Here is a 7,638-nt window from a genome sequence, read left to right as displayed (position 1 = left end):
TGCAGATCAAGCAGGTGAGATGTATTTCGACCATCACGGGAATTGTGTTATATTCTGTAGCTTGAAATAACTGCCTTAAAGGGGTGATATGGTTTTGGCTTAGATGGGACTTCAGGTTTCCAAATTTCATTGTGAAATAATGAGAAATCTTTTATACTTTACTATGAAAAAGCATACAATTCTTAGAGGAACTCAAAGTTTATTTCATGACAATCGGTTTTGAAATGGCTGTGATATCCAACAACAAACAGGTCCTGATAAAAGGACCTGGTGGGACCCGCCTTTTATTAGGACGTACCCATTGTTTTACTTTTTTTTTCATTTTTTGATATCTCAGCCATTTTAAATCCGATTTTCAGTAAATAAACTTTGAATTCCTATAGAATTGAATGATCTCTCGTAATACAGTATTTCTACACATAATTCATAAGTGGTTTCTAATCATTATCCTGCAAAATGTTAAAATCTGAATCCCTATCTCAAGCAAAACTACAGGCCTATTATCCTTTTAGGTGTTCTGCCTTCACGTTGTCAGTTTAATCCAGTAACTTTTAAAACGTTGCAAAAATTAAGAATTTGAACATTGAAGCGTAAACCTTATCAGTGAGTGAAATTGTTAATTAGCTTTTATTTTGTTATATATTTGTTAACTCAGTATATTATATATATTATATGTATATATATATATATATATATATATATATATATTATAATAATATATTATATTATAATTTGTTATATTTGTTAATTGTATGTAGTTTACTTATTAAGAGTCGATCGGATTGCCAGTTTTACTAACTCTTCGAATCAAGTGAGAGAAAAAAATGATAAGTAGATAAAAGCAATTACATTCTCACGTGTTACTCATTGAATTGACCAGCGTCCTGCCTTTGGTTGTATGATGATCTCTCGCATTCCTACAAATTCAGCCCAGAGTAACTACAGTTGTTCCCATTTCTTTGCTTTAAAATGTTTTTATCACTATAATTATTATGCACACACGCCAAGGTGTTTTCAAGAATATTTTGACGCTGCGTACCCAAAAAAGCATATTTAAGGTGCTATTTTTGTTTGATTTTGCGGGCTCTGTCGAAGCTGTAAAGATTTAGCCACTATGACCAAAAGATGTATACGGGGTGCCCATAATGTACATCTATGTTCTTTTTTTTTTTTCACGTGTACTGTAGTAAATCACAAATAAAATGGAAACGGTAATGATACAATGTCTTTTTTTAATGACGAGAAAGGGTGCCATTATGCATATTATACTCTCAAGCTGTGGTCACGATGGCGGTAGCTTGTGTTTGACGTTGTTGTTGTTGGTTTTTTTCTACTATTCACACATGGTCAGTATGCAGTCTGATGCTTTGTTTTATGTTTGAAAGTAGAGCGATCATCATTAAGTAGATTATTGGTTCTTTATATGTTAATTCGTATCTCATTTAATAGCTTTACTTCATTGCTATTGTGCATGGGGCCCTGCTGATTTTAAACAAATAAACAAACAAACCCAAGGTAAACTAAGGCAAACCAGTAATATTGTTCAGAGTGCCTGCCTCGACTGTGGTCTTTCAAATTTTAGAGGAGTATAAAAAATTAAGACTCTTAAAGATGAAACGTAGCAGCATCCATTAGGGATTGAATTTTGCCGGCCTTTGTGAATTCGAGCCAAAGAGTGTCTGTAAAAAGACAGTATGAATAGAAATTATTGCAACATGCAAACGTGTTAGACAGAAGGGCTGATTGTTTTCATACTCTAATCACAGCAGAGTAAGTATATCTCCCTACGTCTGATAAAGGCACACACACACACACCCACGCACACACACACACACACACACACACTGCTAATGTATCCAAAAACCATAGTTGCTCAACGAAGCACTTTTCAATAATTAAGTATACTAAAATGTCATGATGAGGCGGAGTCGGAACACGCCAGATTGCGTATTTAGGATATAAATGGATTGTCATTACCAGTAACGAAGGGACAGGTTACCAGATAGTAAACAACATGAGGGGCGGATCCAGGAATTCTCTAAAGGGGGGTGCACTTTCGGGTTTCATCAGCTGACAAGCAAAAAAAAAGAGGAAATAAGTTCATTGTGCGGTTCCATGCATACTTTTATTCAAACAAAAATCAAAATACATCTCCCTCTCTCCTTTCTTTTTTCTATCTCTTTCTACTTCTCTCCCTCCCTCTCTCTCTCTCTCTCTCTTTCTCTCTCTCCTCCCTTTATCGTGCATATTTGGTATTTATTTTTATGTAAGTATATCATTTGCATATGAAGTAGGCCTATATGTACACATGATATACCCATACACGCATACAAACACACACACACACACACACACACATCGTTCGCTATTTGTATGCTATTCAACTCGCCTATATTATAATTTTATCTAGAAATGAACGATTATTAGGTTTGATTCTGAAGAATCGTTTGCCATTATGCGGTTATTCGGTTTTATTTCATTTATTGGAGCCAGCTGAGAGATGGTATGCGAATAGGGCTACGCTTTATGATATTATCGGCATTACTTAGTGTTATTTCAACAGACATTGATTCCATGGAGTTTAAGATAGCTCTATACATGTATATGAAAAACTTGCTTCCAAATGGAGCTAAATCCATTGAAAAATGATGGATTTAGCCTCTTTTGGAAGCAAGCTCTTCATGACATGTGGATCTATGATTATGAGAATGAATGCTTTGTGCGAGTGTGTACTTGTTTCTTTGATAGAAATAAATGAATCATTGAATTGATTTGAATAAAGTGTACTTCTGTTTGTGTAAGCATTTGCTTCAAATATCATTTAACCTTATCTTGTACAAATCGTCACCATTATTTTGCGATAATTTCTTATCATTTTGATATGGGAAAATAAAACAATGGAAAGTTATTTGCAAAAACTTACCAATTGTGGTGAAAGGGTTAAAATTAAAAGACCGAACTCGTCGTGTTCTTGGAGTGTTCTTGGAGTTCTTGGAATATGGTATTTTCTAGGGTACTGTTTAGAATTTTCGAGTCCAACTTGTACAAGTTCGGTGAGAACGTTTAAGGTCTGTTATTACTGATCCTGTGATTATTCTCACAAGAACGGGTGCGACAGATACTTCTTATGCTGGATTATAAGATTCGTTGTGTGTTTGTATTATTTCAGAATCGACTGCCTATCAGATTTTTCTTGTCGCATATTATACTTCAGCTCATTATTACATTCTGACAACAATACCTGAAGAAAGACGACAACACCCACAGAATTAGCAATTCTGTGCCCCAGTAACATTCAGTCACGTGAAACCAGCAGCGGTGTATTCACCTGGCCGCCTTCAAGCCCCTGATGGAGCATTGCGGTCGAGTAACATTCATTCGATGTTCACCTGCCGACTAGATCACACTATTACCTTAGTCGCTGGTACACAGTGCGAGGATTTTCGCTCCAACCATGCCGAGGTAAGTGTCAGAGTTTTCTCTGTACACCTGAGCTTATGTTCTTCACACTGATTTCACTTGTTTCACCTTTTTTTGTATACTTATTTAAGACAATGGTATTTGTTTTGTCTTTCTCCGTCCCCTTCCCCGGCTGTTTGACTGTTTGTCTGTCTGTCTGTCTGTTAATCTCGACTAGTCGGAAGAATAATAAAATCTCAAGAGAATAAAAACGTCAAAGGTAAAAAGGTGACGTCATATTTGATAAATGGTACACGAAAGAACCAAACGAGGTAGTAGCTTTAAAAATTTGACGTTCACTTCATATCAGGAAAAAAAAAACCGTGTATATACATTGGACATTGGCACAGGGCATTTGAAAGAGCGGCGGCAATAGTACTATAGTATCGGTAATCATGGTATATTAGTAGCGTAGTAGCAGTTATAGTGGTAATAGTAGAACAAAATATCAGTAATAATATCGTACAGTACGGAGAATATAGTGTTAGCCACAACCACACATGAGAATTCAGCGGCAATAGACAGAGGTAGAATGTAAAATAAACTCAGGTGATGGAAGCGGAGGAAGAGGAAAATGAAAGATGGACATATCAAGAACAAACCTCAAGCAAGAAAGGAGAGAGGAGAAAAATAGAGAGAAAGAGTAAACAAGAAGTAGTAGATCAACATAAAGTTAATAAGAGAATGAAGGAAATAAAATAATGACGAATAGTTTTGAGAGAATGGATTAGGAGCGAGAAAGTTGAGCAATGTCACAATAATGAGGAAAGAAGGAACCCAGTAGAGGTGACGTTATTTGATTTCTAAGGACCTCTTCCCGAGGGTTCCACCAGACTGATGAATCAAATGCTGAATTATTCTTTATCTATATTGCATTTGAAACATGATGGGGTCGATATTGTGTGCACCATGCTTTTCATAAGCCATTATCTTAGAGGGAAAAAAGAATTTGTCTTTGCAAATATTTACATTATTATTCTAACCCTCATCACCTATGTGCCTCAAAAGATGATGATATCGTTAGAGCTGTTTGCTCTTTGCTACGCTTTTAGAAATGAATAGTTTATACACAACCACCAAACCATCACGGAATTGAAAAGCAAATATAGTCTGGGTGCCAAAGCCACTTTTTGGGCCTAACCTCGTTTTACTGTCCACCCAATGTTTTTTGATGGTTTTACCCTATTTCGGGGGTGCTGAATCCAAATCTGGATGATGCAACTCTTGCATCCTTGAGGGTTGTGAGATATTCAAGATGGCCGCAAAAATGGCCGCCAAAACCGGAAATTCCCACGTATTTCCTTCTAAATGGTGAGATATTGAAAACAAGTGATGGTTTTACCCTATTTCGAGGGTGCTAAATCCGAATCTGGATGATGCAACTCTTGCATCCTTGAGGATTTTGAGATATTCAAGATGGCCGCCAAAATGGCCGCCAAAACCGGAAATTCCCACGTATTTCCTTCTAAAAGGTGAGATATTGAAAATGATTGATGGTTTTACCCTATTTCGAGGGTGCTGAATCCGAATCTGGATGATGCAACTCTTGCATCCTTGAGGATTTTGAGATATTCAAGACGGCCGCCAAAATGGCTGTCAAAATGGCCGCCAATTAAACCCGGAAATTCCCATGTATTTCCTTCTGAATGGTGAGAAATTGAAAACAATTGATGGATCTACACTATTTCTATGGTGTTAAATCCGAGTCTGGATGATGCAAACCTTGCATCCTTGAGGGTATTGAGATATTCAAGATGGCCGCCAAAATGGCCGCCAATCAAAACCGGAAATATCTATGTATTATTGTTGTCATTGTTTATTTGTTTTGCTTTGTACTTTCTCTGTTTTGTTTTGTAAATACTGTTGATTTTTTTTTTTGTATTTTGTTACAATTGTTGAAGCGCTTTGTGTCTGTTTAGAAAAAGCGCTATATAAATATTGGTTATTATTATTATTATTATTAGCTTTTAAATGGTGAGAAATAGAAAACAGTTGATGGTTTTACTCTATTTCGAGGGTGCTGAATCCGAATCTGGATGATGCACCTCGAGATAGTCAAAATGGCCGCCAAAATGGCCGCCGAAACGGAAACTCCAATGTATTTCCTTCTTATAAATGGTGAGAAATTGATAACAATTGATATTTTTCGTCAATGGCACAGTTTGAACTTGCTGTATATACAGTGAAACCAGCTCTACTGGATATCTTTGAGTTGGTACGATACAAGTGTGCCAGCAATAATTAACCCTTCAAGACTACAGATGCGGTTGAATAATTGCAAGATTACACTGTTTCCTCTACATATAATGGATAAGTTTTGAACACTAACAATTAATGGACAAGACATGTTCATCTAAATCATATTGTGATAGTGATGTAGAGAAGTGTACTGAAATTACCCAACATTACCTGCCTTAATCCATGAGCAGTTTTAATCTCTTTATCCATGAACACTCAAATTGGTTATTTGGTTTATATTGGTGGTCTTGATGACATTGTTGAAGACACGAGTGGGACATTTTTATTGTTATGCTTCAATTTTTTCTTCAATATGATGTAACATTATGTATGTATGTATATTTATGTATACATAATCTATTACAAACACACACGAGGGGACGGACAAATCACAGGTAACGCGCCTTGGGAAAAAAAACTAAATAAAAATTAAACGACAACATGGAAGGTAATAGTTGATAATCCAGTACTTACGAATATCATAATCGCGCAGAGTGCTTTTGAAATTACCCTTATTGATATCTACTATAGTGGTCATGGATGCAACCATTTCCAATGACCTAATCAGAATATGCGACAAGTTTCACAAGAATACGAGGCGAGACTCGTCAGAATACAAGACCAGTTTCAACACCAAATACCAACATGCCATAATTTCATTTTACTCTATTGATAGCCGAAAAGGATTAACTTTACATCTATGGAGCCATATTATTGGAGACCACAAGCATTATTTCATAACAATTATGCTTAAAGAAATTTTCAATCGTATCTTTCTTTGCGTTTGTACGTTTCAGTATGATGTCAATATCACTTCTTCTTTTTTTCCAGTACGTGTTAAAGTTCCGTTTGAGACATATCGGAATATCTCAGTATATTACAATACCATTGTGACTGTCATTTACACTTTCAATAAATTTTGGCTGATTTGACAAATTCGCTCAACTGAGTTGAATTCAAGAATACGAATTATTGCTTTTCACCCTGCATGGGTTTAATCTCCCGCTTCGCGTTTGAGCACAATACTTCACCATTTCAGTATAAGAACATATTAAGGAGTTTCCGTTCATACAGGACATTTATAGATGTTCGAAAACCTTCAAAGACCTTCAGCACCCTCGAAATAGGGTAAGACCATCAATTCATTTTAAAAATTTTACCATTAAGAAAAAATACATTGACATTGGAATTTCTGCCACTTATTTTGGCTGTCATCTTGGACGTCTAAAAACCCTAAAGAATGGACGAATTTCAACAATCAAGTTTCGAGGGTGCTGAATAGGGCCTAAAATTTACCAATTTTTGACAGTTATTTTGGCGGTCATCTTGGACATCTCAAAACCCTTAAAAAAGAACACGAAAGTTGCATCAACCAGGTTCGGATTCAGCGCCCTCGAAATAGAGTGAAACCGCCACTTGTTTTCAATTTCACACCATTTACAAGGTAATATAGGGCTCACATTGAATTTGTCGTTTTTGACGGCCATTTAGGGGCCATTCTGGCGGCCATCATTATCATCTCAAAACCCTCAAGGAAGTAATAGCTGTATACTGGAGCTTCAAATTTAGCAAACTCAAAATAGTGTAAAACCACCAACTGTTTTATTTTTTACACAATTTAGAAGGAAATAGGGGGTCTACATATGAATTTCCGTTTTTCGCGGTCATTTTTGGCGACCATCTTTATCATCTCAAAACCCTTAAGGATGCAAGAGTTGTATCCTGAGCTTAGGATTCAGCACACTCAAAAAAAGATAAAAACCACCCATTGCTTTCAAATTGTCACCATTTAGAAGGAAATACATGGGAACTTCCGTTTTGGGCGGCCATTTTAACGGCCATATTGACTATCTCAAAATCTTCAACAATGCAGGAGTTGCACCATCTAGATTCTGATTCAGCACCCTCGAAATAGGGTAAAAAAAAAATCAATTGTTTTCA

Source organism: Diadema setosum, chromosome 6, assembly GCF_964275005.1.
Source record: "Diadema setosum chromosome 6, eeDiaSeto1, whole genome shotgun sequence".
NCBI classification, from domain to species: Eukaryota; Metazoa; Echinodermata; class Echinoidea; order Diadematoida; family Diadematidae; genus Diadema; species Diadema setosum.
Note: the sequence above shows the minus strand (reverse complement) of the source record.